The sequence below is a fragment of the Ranitomeya variabilis genome, chromosome 7, assembly GCF_051348905.1.
Source record: "Ranitomeya variabilis isolate aRanVar5 chromosome 7, aRanVar5.hap1, whole genome shotgun sequence".
NCBI lineage: Eukaryota > Metazoa > Chordata > Amphibia > Anura > Dendrobatidae > Ranitomeya > Ranitomeya variabilis.
In genome coordinates this window covers 92,348,928-92,362,402 of record NC_135238.1, presented here as the reverse complement: position 1 = coordinate 92,362,402, position 13,475 = coordinate 92,348,928, and the positions used below count along the sequence as shown (strand labels likewise).

Here is a 13,475-nt window from a genome sequence, read left to right as displayed (position 1 = left end):
TAAACCTGTCTTTACCACAGTCCTAACATAGTGCAGTTGAGAGAAAAAAATCTCTGCTGTCGAAGTGCTTAAAAAGGAATTAGATGATATCATTTTCTTTAGAGAATAAAGGATGCATCAAGCATTAAAAGATAAAACCAGTGGAATTACACTTCTGACTCTGCAAAGTTTGATAGCAGCTTTCTTAAAAAGGAAGATAAACTTTCAAGCTTGAAGTATCTACCGCTTGGGCTAGAAAAGAAATCAAAACAATACAACGTGTAACAAGCAGATTAAACCGACGAGGATGGGATTCGAACCCATGCATGCAGAGCACAATGGATTAGCAGTCCATCGCCTTAACCACTCGGCCACCTCGTCTACATGGCGCTCATGCGCTAAGGAGATAAGATGTAATGATTATTTTTACCAGTCAGTGTGCTTTCTCTGAAGATTTTATGTCAGCTTTTGTCAGAGTGGCCTTATATTATCTCCTACAGTGTCTATTTTTTAAAGTTAGAATGGGGCAAACTCTGTAAGAAATAAACCAGTGCTCAGGGTTTTAATACCAACTTTTCAATCATTCCTAATTTTTCCTCCTTTGGCCCTGCCGTGGAATTCCTTCAATCCGCCTATTTTGTGTCATAACTTGGAAGAAAAATAAGTCCCAAATTAAAGCTGGACTTCATGACTGAGAATTACATCCTGTTCCTCGTTTCTGTGTGCATGGAATGAAACTCAACTCAATGTTGTCTTGCTAAGTTAACCACTTGAAAGTTTTGATTGGTGCTGACATCTTCCCTAGATTTCATAGGCTTTCCAGCTTGTGGTGCTGTGGCTTAGTTGGTTAAAGCGCCTGTCTAGTAAACAGGAGATCCTGAGTTCGAATCTCAGCAGTGCCTTGTTTTCATCATCTGAAAAACAAACTTCCTATCTTAAAAATGGGAATTTCACTTGCGTAAAACCTCAAATTTACCTTGGCTGCGTCTCTACTGATAGTGCAATTGTGAGATTAAGAATTTCTTCTGTATAGGGGCCAAAAAGGAAGGAAGATGGCATCAAGCATAACAACATAAAACCGGTGGATTTTGTCCTTTAGCTTAGTTGGTCAAAGCGCCTGTTTAGTAAACAGAAAATCTTGATTTCGAATGTCAGCAGTGCTTTTCTTTCTTCACCTCAGTTTGGGCCATTTTAGCCAAAAAAAGAGGACTTTTGTTCTTGTATGACATTAAACCTGTCTTTACCACAGTCCTAACATAGTGCAGTTGAGAGAAAAAAATCTCTGCTGTCGAAGTGCTTAAAAAGGAATTAGATGATATCATTTTCTTTAGAGAATAAAGGATGCATCAAGCATTAAAAGATAAAACCAGTGGAATTACACTTCTGACTCTGCAAAGTTTGATAGCAGCTTTCTTAAAAAGGAAGATAAACTTTCAAGCTTGAAGTATCTACCGCTTGGGCTAGAAAAGAAATCAAAACAATACAACGTGTAACAAGCAGATTAAACCGACGAGGATGGGATTCGAACCCATGCATGCAGAGCACAATGGATTAGCAGTCCATCGCCTTAACCACTCGGCCACCTCGTCTACATGGCGCTCACGCGCTAAGGAGATAAGATGTAATGATTATTTTTACCAGTCAGTGTGCTTTCTCTGAAGATTTTATGTCAGCTTTTGTCAGAGTGGCCTTATATTATCTCCTACAGTGTCTATTTTTTAAAGTTAGAATGGGGCAAACTCTGTAAGAAATAAACCAGTGCTCAGGGTTTTAATACCAACTTTTCAATCATTCCTAATTTTTCCTCCTTTGGCCCTGCCGTGGAATTCCTTCAATCCGCCTATTTTGTGTCATAACTTGGAAGAAAAATAAGTCCCAAATTAAAGCTGGACTTCATGACTGAGAAAGACATCCTGTTCCTCGTTTCTGTGTGCATGGAATGAAACTCAACTCAATGTTGTCTTGCTAAGTTAACCACTTGAAAGTTTTGATTGGTGCTGACATCTTCCCTAGATTTCATAGGCTTTCCAGCTTGTGGTGCTGTGGCTTAGTTGGTTAAAGCGCCTGTCTAGTAAACAGGAGATCCTGAGTTCGAATCTCAGCAGTGCCTTGTTTTCATCATCTGAAAAACAAACTTCCTATCTTAAAAATGGGAATTTCACTTGCGTAAAACCTCAAATTTACCTTGGCTGCGTCTCTACTGATAGTGCAATTGTGAGATTAAGAATTTCTTCTGTATAGGGGCCAAAAAGGAAGGAAGATGGCATCAAGCATAACAACATAAAACCGGTGGATTTTGTCCTTTAGCTTAGTTGGTCAAAGCGCCTGTTTAGTAAACAGAAAATCTTGATTTCGAATGTCAGCAGTGCTTTTCTTTCTTCACCTCAGTTTGGGCCATTTTAGCCAAAAAAAGAGGACTTTTGTTCTTGTATGACATTAAACCTGTCTTTACCACAGTCCTAACATAGTGCAGTTGAGAGAAAAAAATCTCTGCTGTCGAAGTGCTTAAAAAGGAATTAGATGATATCATTTTCTTTAGAGAATAAAGGATGCATCAAGCATTAAAAGATAAAACCAGTGGAATTACACTTCTGACTCTGCAAAGTTTGATAGCAGCTTTCTTAAAAAGGAAGATAAACTTTCAAGCTTGAAGTATCTACCGCTTGGGCTAGAAAAGAAATCAAAACAATACAACGTGTAACAAGCAGATTAAACCGACGAGGATGGGATTCGAACCCATGCATGCAGAGCACAATGGATTAGCAGTCCATCGCCTTAACCACTCGGCCACCTCGTCTACATGGCGCTCATGCGCTAAGGAGATAAGATGTAATGATTATTTTTACCAGTCAGTGTGCTTTCTCTGAAGATTTTATGTCAGCTTTTGTCAGAGTGGCCTTATATTATCTCCTACAGTGTCTATTTTTTAAAGTTAGAATGGGGCAAACTCTGTAAGAAATAAACCAGTGCTCAGGGTTTTAATACCAACTTTTCAATCATTCCTAATTTTTCCTCCTTTGGCCCTGCCGTGGAATTCCTTCAATCCGCCTATTTTGTGTCATAACTTGGAAGAAAAATAAGTCCCAAATTAAAGCTGGACTTCATGACTGAGAATTACATCCTGTTCCTCGTTTCTGTGTGCATGGAATGAAACTCAACTCAATGTTGTCTTGCTAAGTTAACCACTTGAAAGTTTTGATTGGTGCTGACATCTTCCCTAGATTTCATAGGCTTTCCAGCTTGTGGTGCTGTGGCTTAGTTGGTTAAAGCGCCTGTCTAGTAAACAGGAGATCCTGAGTTCGAATCTCAGCAGTGCCTTGTTTTCATCATCTGAAAAACAAACTTCCTATCTTAAAAATGGGAATTTCACTTGCGTAAAACCTCAAATTTACCTTGGCTGCGTCTCTACTGATAGTGCAATTGTGAGATTAAGAATTTCTTCTGTATAGGGGCCAAAAAGGAAGGAAGATGGCATCAAGCATAACAACATAAAACCGGTGGATTTTGTCCTTTAGCTTAGTTGGTCAAAGCGCCTGTTTAGTAAACAGAAAATCTTGATTTCGAATGTCAGCAGTGCTTTTCTTTCTTCACCTCAGTTTGGGCCATTTTAGCCAAAAAAAGAGGACTTTTGTTCTTGTATGACATTAAACCTGTCTTTACCACAGTCCTAACATAGTGCAGTTGAGAGAAAAAAATCTCTGCTGTCGAAGTGCTTAAAAAGGAATTAGATGATATCATTTTCTTTAGAGAATAAAGGATGCATCAAGCATTAAAAGATAAAACCAGTGGAATTACACTTCTGACTCTGCAAAGTTTGATAGCAGCTTTCTTAAAAAGGAAGATAAACTTTCAAGCTTGAAGTATCTACCGCTTGGGCTAGAAAAGAAATCAAAACAATACAACGTGTAACAAGCAGATTAAACCGACGAGGATGGGATTCGAACCCATGCATGCAGAGCACAATGGATTAGCAGTCCATCGCCTTAACCACTCGGCCACCTCGTCTACATGGCGCTCATGCGCTAAGGAGATAAGATGTAATGATTATTTTTACCAGTCAGTGTGCTTTCTCTGAAGATTTTATGTCAGCTTTTGTCAGAGTGGCCTTATATTATCTCCTACAGTGTCTATTTTTTAAAGTTAGAATGGGGCAAACTCTGTAAGAAATAAACCAGTGCTCAGGGTTTTAATACCAACTTTTCAATCATTCCTAATTTTTCCTCCTTTGGCCCTGCCGTGGAATTCCTTCAATCTGCCTATTTTGTGTCATAACTTGGAAGAAAAATAAGTCCCAAATTAAAGCTGGACTTCATGACTGAGAAAGACATCCTGTTCCACGTTTCTGTGTGCATGGAATGAAACTCAACTCAATGTTGTCTTGCTAAGTTAACCACTTGAAAGTTTTGATTGGTGCTGACATCTTCCCTAGATTTCATAGGCTTTCCAGCTTGTGGTGCTGTGGCTTAGTTGGTTAAAGCGCCTGTCTAGTAAACAGGAGATCCTGAGTTCGAATCTCAGCAGTGCCTTGTTTTCATCATCTGAAAAACAAACTTCCTATCTTAAAAATGGGAATTTCACTTGCGTAAAACCTCAAATTTACCTTGGCTGCGTCTCTACTGATAGTGCAATTGTGAGATTAAGAATTTCTTCTGTATAGGGGCCAAAAAGGAAGGAAGATGGCATCAAGCATAACAACATAAAACCGGTGGATTTTGTCCTTTAGCTTAGTTGGTCAAAGCGCCTGTTTAGTAAACAGAAAATCTTGATTTCGAATGTCAGCAGTGCTTTTCTTTCTTCACCTCAGTTTGGGCCATTTTAGCCAAAAAAAGAGGACTTTTGTTCTTGTATGACATTAAACCTGTCTTTACCACAGTCCTAACATAGTGCAGTTGAGAGAAAAAAATCTCTGCTGTCGAAGTGCTTAAAAAGGAATTAGATGATATCATTTTCTTTAGAGAATAAAGGATGCATCAAGCATTAAAAGATAAAACCAGTGGAATTACACTTCTGACTCTGCAAAGTTTGATAGCAGCTTTCTTAAAAAGGAAGATAAACTTTCAAGCTTGAAGTATCTACCGCTTGGGCTAGAAAAGAAATCAAAACAATACAACGTGTAACAAGCAGATTAAACCGACGAGGATGGGATTCGAACCCATGCATGCAGAGCACAATGGATTAGCAGTCCATCGCCTTAACCACTCGGCCACCTCGTCTACATGGCGCTCATGCGCTAAGGAGATAAGATGTAATGATTATTTTTACCAGTCAGTGTGCTTTCTCTGAAGATTTTATGTCAGCTTTTGTCAGAGTGGCCTTATATTATCTCCTACAGTGTCTATTTTTTAAAGTTAGAATGGGGCAAACTCTGTAAGAAATAAACCAGTGCTCAGGGTTTTAATACCAACTTTTCAATCATTCCTAATTTTTCCTCCTTTGGCCCTGCCGTGGAATTCCTTCAATCCGCCTATTTTGTGTCATAACTTGGAAGAAAAATAAGTCCCAAATTAAAGCTGGACTTCATGACTGAGAATTACATCCTGTTCCTCGTTTCTGTGTGCATGGAATGAAACTCAACTCAATGTTGTCTTGCTAAGTTAACCACTTGAAAGTTTTGATTGGTGCTGACATCTTCCCTAGATTTCATAGGCTTTCCAGCTTGTGGTGCTGTGGCTTAGTTGGTTAAAGCGCCTGTCTAGTAAACAGGAGATCCTGAGTTCGAATCTCAGCAGTGCCTTGTTTTCATCATCTGAAAAACAAACTTCCTATCTTAAAAATGGGAATTTCACTTGCGTAAAACCTCAAATTTACCTTGGCTGCGTCTCTACTGATAGTGCAATTGTGAGATTAAGAATTTCTTCTGTATAGGGGCCAAAAAGGAAGGAAGATGGCATCAAGCATAACAACATAAAACCGGTGGATTTTGTCCTTTAGCTTAGTTGGTCAAAGCGCCTGTTTAGTAAACAGAAAATCTTGATTTCGAATGTCAGCAGTGCTTTTCTTTCTTCACCTCAGTTTGGGCCATTTTAGCCAAAAAAAGAGGACTTTTGTTCTTGTATGACATTAAACCTGTCTTTACCACAGTCCTAACATAGTGCAGTTGAGAGAAAAAAATCTCTGCTGTCGAAGTGCTTAAAAAGGAATTAGATGATATCATTTTCTTTAGAGAATAAAGGATGCATCAAGCATTAAAAGATAAAACCAGTGGAATTACACTTCTGACTCTGCAAAGTTTGATAGCAGCTTTCTTAAAAAGGAAGATAAACTTTCAAGCTTGAAGTATCTACCGCTTGGGCTAGAAAAGAAATCAAAACAATACAACGTGTAACAAGCAGATTAAACCGACGAGGATGGGATTCGAACCCATGCATGCAGAGCACAATGGATTAGCAGTCCATCGCCTTAACCACTCGGCCACCTCGTCTACATGGCGCTCATGCGCTAAGGAGATAAGATGTAATGATTATTTTTACCAGTCAGTGTGCTTTCTCTGAAGATTTTATGTCAGCTTTTGTCAGAGTGGCCTTATATTATCTCCTACAGTGTCTATTTTTTAAAGTTAGAATGGGGCAAACTCTGTAAGAAATAAACCAGTGCTCAGGGTTTTAATACCAACTTTTCAATCATTCCTAATTTTTCCTCCTTTGGCCCTGCCGTGGAATTCCTTCAATCCGCCTATTTTGTGTCATAACTTGGAAGAAAAATAAGTCCCAAATTAAAGCTGGACTTCATGACTGAGAATTACATCCTGTTCCTCGTTTCTGTGTGCATGGAATGAAACTCAACTCAATGTTGTCTTGCTAAGTTAACCACTTGAAAGTTTTGATTGGTGCTGACATCTTCCCTAGATTTCATAGGCTTTCCAGCTTGTGGTGCTGTGGCTTAGTTGGTTAAAGCGCCTGTCTAGTAAACAGGAGATCCTGAGTTCGAATCTCAGCAGTGCCTTGTTTTCATCATCTGAAAAACAAACTTCCTATCTTAAAAATGGGAATTTCACTTGCGTAAAACCTCAAATTTACCTTGGCTGCGTCTCTACTGATAGTGCAATTGTGAGATTAAGAATTTCTTCTGTATAGGGGCCAAAAAGGAAGGAAGATGGCATCAAGCATAACAACATAAAACCGGTGGATTTTGTCCTTTAGCTTAGTTGGTCAAAGCGCCTGTTTAGTAAACAGAAAATCTTGATTTCGAATGTCAGCAGTGCTTTTCTTTCTTCACCTCAGTTTGGGCCATTTTAGCCAAAAAAAGAGGACTTTTGTTCTTGTATGACATTAAACCTGTCTTTACCACAGTCCTAACATAGTGCAGTTGAGAGAAAAAAATCTCTGCTGTCGAAGTGCTTAAAAAGGAATTAGATGATATCATTTTCTTTAGAGAATAAAGGATGCATCAAGCATTAAAAGATAAAACCAGTGGAATTACACTTCTGACTCTGCAAAGTTTGATAGCAGCTTTCTTAAAAAGGAAGATAAACTTTCAAGCTTGAAGTATCTACCGCTTGGGCTAGAAAAGAAATCAAAACAATACAACGTGTAACAAGCAGATTAAACCGACGAGGATGGGATTCGAACCCATGCATGCAGAGCACAATGGATTAGCAGTCCATCGCCTTAACCACTCGGCCACCTCGTCTACATGGCGCTCATGCGCTAAGGAGATAAGATGTAATGATTATTTTTACCAGTCAGTGTGCTTTCTCTGAAGATTTTATGTCAGCTTTTGTCAGAGTGGCCTTATATTATCTCCTACAGTGTCTATTTTTTAAAGTTAGAATGGGGCAAACTCTGTAAGAAATAAACCAGTGCTCAGGGTTTTAATACCAACTTTTCAATCATTCCTAATTTTTCCTCCTTTGGCCCTGCCGTGGAATTCCTTCAATCCGCCTATTTTGTGTCATAACTTGGAAGAAAAATAAGTCCCAAATTAAAGCTGGACTTCATGACTGAGAATTACATCCTGTTCCTCGTTTCTGTGTGCATGGAATGAAACTCAACTCAATGTTGTCTTGCTAAGTTAACCACTTGAAAGTTTTGATTGGTGCTGACATCTTCCCTAGATTTCATAGGCTTTCCAGCTTGTGGTGCTGTGGCTTAGTTGGTTAAAGCGCCTGTCTAGTAAACAGGAGATCCTGAGTTCGAATCTCAGCAGTGCCTTGTTTTCATCATCTGAAAAACAAACTTCCTATCTTAAAAATGGGAATTTCACTTGCGTAAAACCTCAAATTTACCTTGGCTGCGTCTCTACTGATAGTGCAATTGTGAGATTAAGAATTTCTTCTGTATAGGGGCCAAAAAGGAAGGAAGATGGCATCAAGCATAACAACATAAAACCGGTGGTTTTTGTCCTTTAGCTTAGTTGGTCAAAGCGCCTGTTTAGTAAACAGAAAATCTTGATTTCGAATGTCAGCAGTGCTTTTCTTTCTTCACCTCAGTTTGGGCCATTTTAGCCAAAAAAAGAGGACTTTTGTTCTTGTATGACATTAAACCTGTCTTTACCACAGTCCTAACATAGTGCAGTTGAGAGAAAAAAATCTCTGCTGTCGAAGTGCTTAAAAAGGAATTAGATGATATCATTTTCTTTAGAGAATAAAGGATGCATCAAGCATTAAAAGATAAAACCAGTGGAATTACACTTCTGACTCTGCAAAGTTTGATAGCAGCTTTCTTAAAAAGGAAGATAAACTTTCAAGCTTGAAGTATCTACCGCTTGGGCTAGAAAAGAAATCAAAACAATACAACGTGTAACAAGCAGATTAAACCGACGAGGATGGGATTCGAACCCATGCATGCAGAGCACAATGGATTAGCAGTCCATCGCCTTAACCACTCGGCCACCTCGTCTACATGGCGCTCATGCGCTAAGGAGATAAGATGTAATGATTATTTTTACCAGTCAGTGTGCTTTCTCTGAAGATTTTATGTCAGCTTTTGTCAGAGTGGCCTTATATTATCTCCTACAGTGTCTATTTTTTAAAGTTAGAATGGGGCAAACTCTGTAAGAAATAAACCAGTGCTCAGGGTTTTAATACCAACTTTTCAATCATTCCTAATTTTTCCTCCTTTGGCCCTGCCGTGGAATTCCTTCAATCCGCCTATTTTGTGTCATAACTTGGAAGAAAAATAAGTCCCAAATTAAAGCTGGACTTCATGACTGAGAATTACATCCTGTTCCTCGTTTCTGTGTGCATGGAATGAAACTCAACTCAATGTTGTCTTGCTAAGTTAACCACTTGAAAGTTTTGATTGGTGCTGACATCTTCCCTAGATTTCATAGGCTTTCCAGCTTGTGGTGCTGTGGCTTAGTTGGTTAAAGCGCCTGTCTAGTAAACAGGAGATCCTGAGTTCGAATCTCAGCAGTGCCTTGTTTTCATCATCTGAAAAACAAACTTCCTATCTTAAAAATGGGAATTTCACTTGCGTAAAACCTCAAATTTACCTTGGCTGCGTCTCTACTGATAGTGCAATTGTGAGATTAAGAATTTCTTCTGTATAGGGGCCAAAAAGGAAGGAAGATGGCATCAAGCATAACAACATAAAACCGGTGGATTTTGTCCTTTAGCTTAGTTGGTCAAAGCGCCTGTTTAGTAAACAGAAAATCTTGATTTCGAATGTCAGCAGTGCTTTTCTTTCTTCACCTCAGTTTGGGCCATTTTAGCCAAAAAAAGAGGACTTTTGTTCTTGTATGACATTAAACCTGTCTTTACCACAGTCCTAACATAGTGCAGTTGAGAGAAAAAAATCTCTGCTGTCGAAGTGCTTAAAAAGGAATTAGATGATATCATTTTCTTTAGAGAATAAAGGATGCATCAAGCATTAAAAGATAAAACCAGTGGAATTACACTTCTGACTCTGCAAAGTTTGATAGCAGCTTTCTTAAAAAGGAAGATAAACTTTCAAGCTTGAAGTATCTACCGCTTGGGCTAGAAAAGAAATCAAAACAATACAACGTGTAACAAGCAGATTAAACCGACGAGGATGGGATTCGAACCCATGCATGCAGAGCACAATGGATTAGCAGTCCATCGCCTTAACCACTCGGCCACCTCGTCTACATGGCGCTCATGCGCTAAGGAGATAAGATGTAATGATTATTTTTACCAGTCAGTGTGCTTTCTCTGAAGATTTTATGTCAGCTTTTGTCAGAGTGGCCTTATATTATCTCCTACAGTGTCTATTTTTTAAAGTTAGAATGGGGCAAACTCTGTAAGAAATAAACCAGTGCTCAGGGTTTTAATACCAACTTTTCAATCATTCCTAATTTTTCCTCCTTTGGCCCTGCCGTGGAATTCCTTCAATCCGCCTATTTTGTGTCATAACTTGGAAGAAAAATAAGTCCCAAATTAAAGCTGGACTTCATGACTGAGAATTACATCCTGTTCCTCGTTTCTGTGTGCATGGAATGAAACTCAACTCAATGTTGTCTTGCTAAGTTAACCACTTGAAAGTTTTGATTGGTGCTGACATCTTCCCTAGATTTCATAGGCTTTCCAGCTTGTGGTGCTGTGGCTTAGTTGGTTAAAGCGCCTGTCTAGTAAACAGGAGATCCTGAGTTCGAATCTCAGCAGTGCCTTGTTTTCATCATCTGAAAAACAAACTTCCTATCTTAAAAATGGGAATTTCACTTGCGTAAAACCTCAAATTTACCTTGGCTGCGTCTCTACTGATAGTGCAATTGTGAGATTAAGAATTTCTTCTGTATAGGGGCCAAAAAGGAAGGAAGATGGCATCAAGCATAACAACATAAAACCGGTGGATTTTGTCCTTTAGCTTAGTTGGTCAAAGCGCCTGTTTAGTAAACAGAAAATCTTGATTTCGAATGTCAGCAGTGCTTTTCTTTCTTCACCTCAGTTTGGGCCATTTTAGCCAAAAAAAGAGGACTTTTGTTCTTGTATGACATTAAACCTGTCTTTACCACAGTCCTAACATAGTGCAGTTGAGAGAAAAAAATCTCTGCTGTCGAAGTGCTTAAAAAGGAATTAGATGATATCATTTTCTTTAGAGAATAAAGGATGCATCAAGCATTAAAAGATAAAACCAGTGGAATTACACTTCTGACTCTGCAAAGTTTGATAGCAGCTTTCTTAAAAAGGAAGATAAACTTTCAAGCTTGAAGTATCTACCGCTTGGGCTAGAAAAGAAATCAAAACAATACAACGTGTAACAAGCAGATTAAACCGACGAGGATGGGATTCGAACCCATGCATGCAGAGCACAATGGATTAGCAGTCCATCGCCTTAACCACTCGGCCACCTCGTCTACATGGCGCTCATGCGCTAAGGAGATAAGATGTAATGATTATTTTTACCAGTCAGTGTGCTTTCTCTGAAGATTTTATGTCAGCTTTTGTCAGAGTGGCCTTATATTATCTCCTACAGTGTCTATTTTTTAAAGTTAGAATGGGGCAAACTCTGTAAGAAATAAACCAGTGCTCAGGGTTTTAATACCAACTTTTCAATCATTCCTAATTTTTCCTCCTTTGGCCCTGCCGTGGAATTCCTTCAATCTGCCTATTTTGTGTCATAACTTGGAAGAAAAATAAGTCCCAAATTAAAGCTGGACTTCATGACTGAGAAAGACATCCTGTTCCACGTTTCTGTGTGCATGGAATGAAACTCAACTCAATGTTGTCTTGCTAAGTTAACCACTTGAAAGTTTTGATTGGTGCTGACATCTTCCCTAGATTTCATAGGCTTTCCAGCTTGTGGTGCTGTGGCTTAGTTGGTTAAAGCGCCTGTCTAGTAAACAGGAGATCCTGAGTTCGAATCTCAGCAGTGCCTTGTTTTCATCATCTGAAAAACAAACTTCCTATCTTAAAAATGGGAATTTCACTTGCGTAAAACCTCAAATTTACCTTGGCTGCGTCTCTACTGATAGTGCAATTGTGAGATTAAGAATTTCTTCTGTATAGGGGCCAAAAAGGAAGGAAGATGGCATCAAGCATAACAACATAAAACCGGTGGATTTTGTCCTTTAGCTTAGTTGGTCAAAGCGCCTGTTTAGTAAACAGAAAATCTTGATTTCGAATGTCAGCAGTGCTTTTCTTTCTTCACCTCAGTTTGGGCCATTTTAGCCAAAAAAAGAGGACTTTTGTTCTTGTATGACATTAAACCTGTCTTTACCACAGTCCTAACATAGTGCAGTTGAGAGAAAAAAATCTCTGCTGTCGAAGTGCTTAAAAAGGAATTAGATGATATCATTTTCTTTAGAGAATAAAGGATGCATCAAGCATTAAAAGATAAAACCAGTGGAATTACACTTCTGACTCTGCAAAGTTTGATAGCAGCTTTCTTAAAAAGGAAGATAAACTTTCAAGCTTGAAGTATCTACCGCTTGGGCTAGAAAAGAAATCAAAACAATACAACGTGTAACAAGCAGATTAAACCGACGAGGATGGGATTCGAACCCATGCATGCAGAGCACAATGGATTAGCAGTCCATCGCCTTAACCACTCGGCCACCTCGTCTACATGGCGCTCATGCGCTAAGGAGATAAGATGTAATGATTATTTTTACCAGTCAGTGTGCTTTCTCTGAAGATTTTATGTCAGCTTTTGTCAGAGTGGCCTTATATTATCTCCTACAGTGTCTATTTTTTAAAGTTAGAATGGGGCAAACTCTGTAAGAAATAAACCAGTGCTCAGGGTTTTAATACCAACTTTTCAATCATTCCTAATTTTTCCTCCTTTGGCCCTGCCGTGGAATTCCTTCAATCCGCCTATTTTGTGTCATAACTTGGAAGAAAAATAAGTCCCAAATTAAAGCTGGACTTCATGACTGAGAATTACATCCTGTTCCTCGTTTCTGTGTGCATGGAATGAAACTCAACTCAATGTTGTCTTGCTAAGTTAACCACTTGAAAGTTTTGATTGGTGCTGACATCTTCCCTAGATTTCATAGGCTTTCCAGCTTGTGGTGCTGTGGCTTAGTTGGTTAAAGCGCCTGTCTAGTAAACAGGAGATCCTGAGTTCGAATCTCAGCAGTGCCTTGTTTTCATCATCTGAAAAACAAACTTCCTATCTTAAAAATGGGAATTTCACTTGCGTAAAACCTCAAATTTACCTTGGCTGCGTCTCTACTGATAGTGCAATTGTGAGATTAAGAATTTCTTCTGTATAGGGGCCAAAAAGGAAGGAAGATGGCATCAAGCATAACAACATAAAACCGGTGGATTTTGTCCTTTAGCTTAGTTGGTCAAAGCGCCTGTTTAGTAAACAGAAAATCTTGATTTCGAATGTCAGCAGTGCTTTTCTTTCTTCACCTCAGTTTGGGCCATTTTAGCCAAAAAAAGAGGACTTTTGTTCTTGTATGACATTAAACCTGTCTTTACCACAGTCCTAACATAGTGCAGTTGAGAGAAAAAAATCTCTGCTGTCGAAGTGCTTAAAAAGGAATTAGATGATATCATTTTCTTTAGAGAATAAAGGATGCATCAAGCATTAAAAGATAAAACCAGTGGAATTACACTTCTGACTCTGCAAAGTTTGATAGCAGCTTTCTTA

The 13,475-nt window shown here is 38.9% G+C and overlaps 22 non-coding genes across 22 annotated transcripts; 11 read left to right on the top strand and 11 right to left on the bottom strand.

The window, feature by feature from the left end:
• Positions 1-278: 278 nt before the first annotated feature.
• TRNAS-GCU (transfer RNA serine (anticodon GCU)) lies at positions 279-360 on the bottom strand. The gene has a single exon. It is a non-coding gene; the product is annotated as a tRNA-Ser (tRNA).
• Positions 361-807: 447 nt separating this feature from the next.
• TRNAT-AGU (transfer RNA threonine (anticodon AGU)) lies at positions 808-881 on the top strand. The gene has a single exon. It is a non-coding gene; the product is annotated as a tRNA-Thr (tRNA).
• Positions 882-1,486: 605 nt separating this feature from the next.
• Positions 1,487-1,568, bottom strand: TRNAS-GCU (transfer RNA serine (anticodon GCU)). The gene has a single exon. It is a non-coding gene; the product is annotated as a tRNA-Ser (tRNA).
• A 447-nt stretch (positions 1,569-2,015) lies between these two features.
• TRNAT-AGU (transfer RNA threonine (anticodon AGU)) lies at positions 2,016-2,089 on the top strand. The gene has a single exon. It is a non-coding gene; the product is annotated as a tRNA-Thr (tRNA).
• A 605-nt stretch (positions 2,090-2,694) lies between these two features.
• Positions 2,695-2,776, bottom strand: TRNAS-GCU (transfer RNA serine (anticodon GCU)). Its single transcript has one exon. It is a non-coding gene; the product is annotated as a tRNA-Ser (tRNA).
• Positions 2,777-3,223: 447 nt separating this feature from the next.
• Positions 3,224-3,297, top strand: TRNAT-AGU (transfer RNA threonine (anticodon AGU)). Its single transcript has one exon. It is a non-coding gene; the product is annotated as a tRNA-Thr (tRNA).
• A 605-nt stretch (positions 3,298-3,902) lies between these two features.
• Positions 3,903-3,984, bottom strand: TRNAS-GCU (transfer RNA serine (anticodon GCU)). Its single transcript has one exon. It is a non-coding gene; the product is annotated as a tRNA-Ser (tRNA).
• Positions 3,985-4,431: 447 nt separating this feature from the next.
• Positions 4,432-4,505, top strand: TRNAT-AGU (transfer RNA threonine (anticodon AGU)). Its single transcript has one exon. It is a non-coding gene; the product is annotated as a tRNA-Thr (tRNA).
• A 605-nt stretch (positions 4,506-5,110) lies between these two features.
• TRNAS-GCU (transfer RNA serine (anticodon GCU)) lies at positions 5,111-5,192 on the bottom strand. The gene has a single exon. It is a non-coding gene; the product is annotated as a tRNA-Ser (tRNA).
• Positions 5,193-5,639: 447 nt separating this feature from the next.
• Positions 5,640-5,713, top strand: TRNAT-AGU (transfer RNA threonine (anticodon AGU)). Its single transcript has one exon. It is a non-coding gene; the product is annotated as a tRNA-Thr (tRNA).
• Positions 5,714-6,318: 605 nt separating this feature from the next.
• Positions 6,319-6,400, bottom strand: TRNAS-GCU (transfer RNA serine (anticodon GCU)). Its single transcript has one exon. It is a non-coding gene; the product is annotated as a tRNA-Ser (tRNA).
• Positions 6,401-6,847: 447 nt separating this feature from the next.
• Positions 6,848-6,921, top strand: TRNAT-AGU (transfer RNA threonine (anticodon AGU)). Its single transcript has one exon. It is a non-coding gene; the product is annotated as a tRNA-Thr (tRNA).
• A 605-nt stretch (positions 6,922-7,526) lies between these two features.
• Positions 7,527-7,608, bottom strand: TRNAS-GCU (transfer RNA serine (anticodon GCU)). Its single transcript has one exon. It is a non-coding gene; the product is annotated as a tRNA-Ser (tRNA).
• A 447-nt stretch (positions 7,609-8,055) lies between these two features.
• On the top strand, positions 8,056-8,129 carry TRNAT-AGU (transfer RNA threonine (anticodon AGU)). Its single transcript has one exon. It is a non-coding gene; the product is annotated as a tRNA-Thr (tRNA).
• Positions 8,130-8,734: 605 nt separating this feature from the next.
• Positions 8,735-8,816, bottom strand: TRNAS-GCU (transfer RNA serine (anticodon GCU)). Its single transcript has one exon. It is a non-coding gene; the product is annotated as a tRNA-Ser (tRNA).
• Positions 8,817-9,263: 447 nt separating this feature from the next.
• TRNAT-AGU (transfer RNA threonine (anticodon AGU)) lies at positions 9,264-9,337 on the top strand. Its single transcript has one exon. It is a non-coding gene; the product is annotated as a tRNA-Thr (tRNA).
• A 605-nt stretch (positions 9,338-9,942) lies between these two features.
• Positions 9,943-10,024, bottom strand: TRNAS-GCU (transfer RNA serine (anticodon GCU)). Its single transcript has one exon. It is a non-coding gene; the product is annotated as a tRNA-Ser (tRNA).
• A 447-nt stretch (positions 10,025-10,471) lies between these two features.
• TRNAT-AGU (transfer RNA threonine (anticodon AGU)) lies at positions 10,472-10,545 on the top strand. Its single transcript has one exon. It is a non-coding gene; the product is annotated as a tRNA-Thr (tRNA).
• A 605-nt stretch (positions 10,546-11,150) lies between these two features.
• Positions 11,151-11,232, bottom strand: TRNAS-GCU (transfer RNA serine (anticodon GCU)). Its single transcript has one exon. It is a non-coding gene; the product is annotated as a tRNA-Ser (tRNA).
• A 447-nt stretch (positions 11,233-11,679) lies between these two features.
• TRNAT-AGU (transfer RNA threonine (anticodon AGU)) lies at positions 11,680-11,753 on the top strand. The gene has a single exon. It is a non-coding gene; the product is annotated as a tRNA-Thr (tRNA).
• Positions 11,754-12,358: 605 nt separating this feature from the next.
• TRNAS-GCU (transfer RNA serine (anticodon GCU)) lies at positions 12,359-12,440 on the bottom strand. Its single transcript has one exon. It is a non-coding gene; the product is annotated as a tRNA-Ser (tRNA).
• Positions 12,441-12,887: 447 nt separating this feature from the next.
• TRNAT-AGU (transfer RNA threonine (anticodon AGU)) lies at positions 12,888-12,961 on the top strand. Its single transcript has one exon. It is a non-coding gene; the product is annotated as a tRNA-Thr (tRNA).
• Positions 12,962-13,475: the final 514 nt, after the last annotated feature.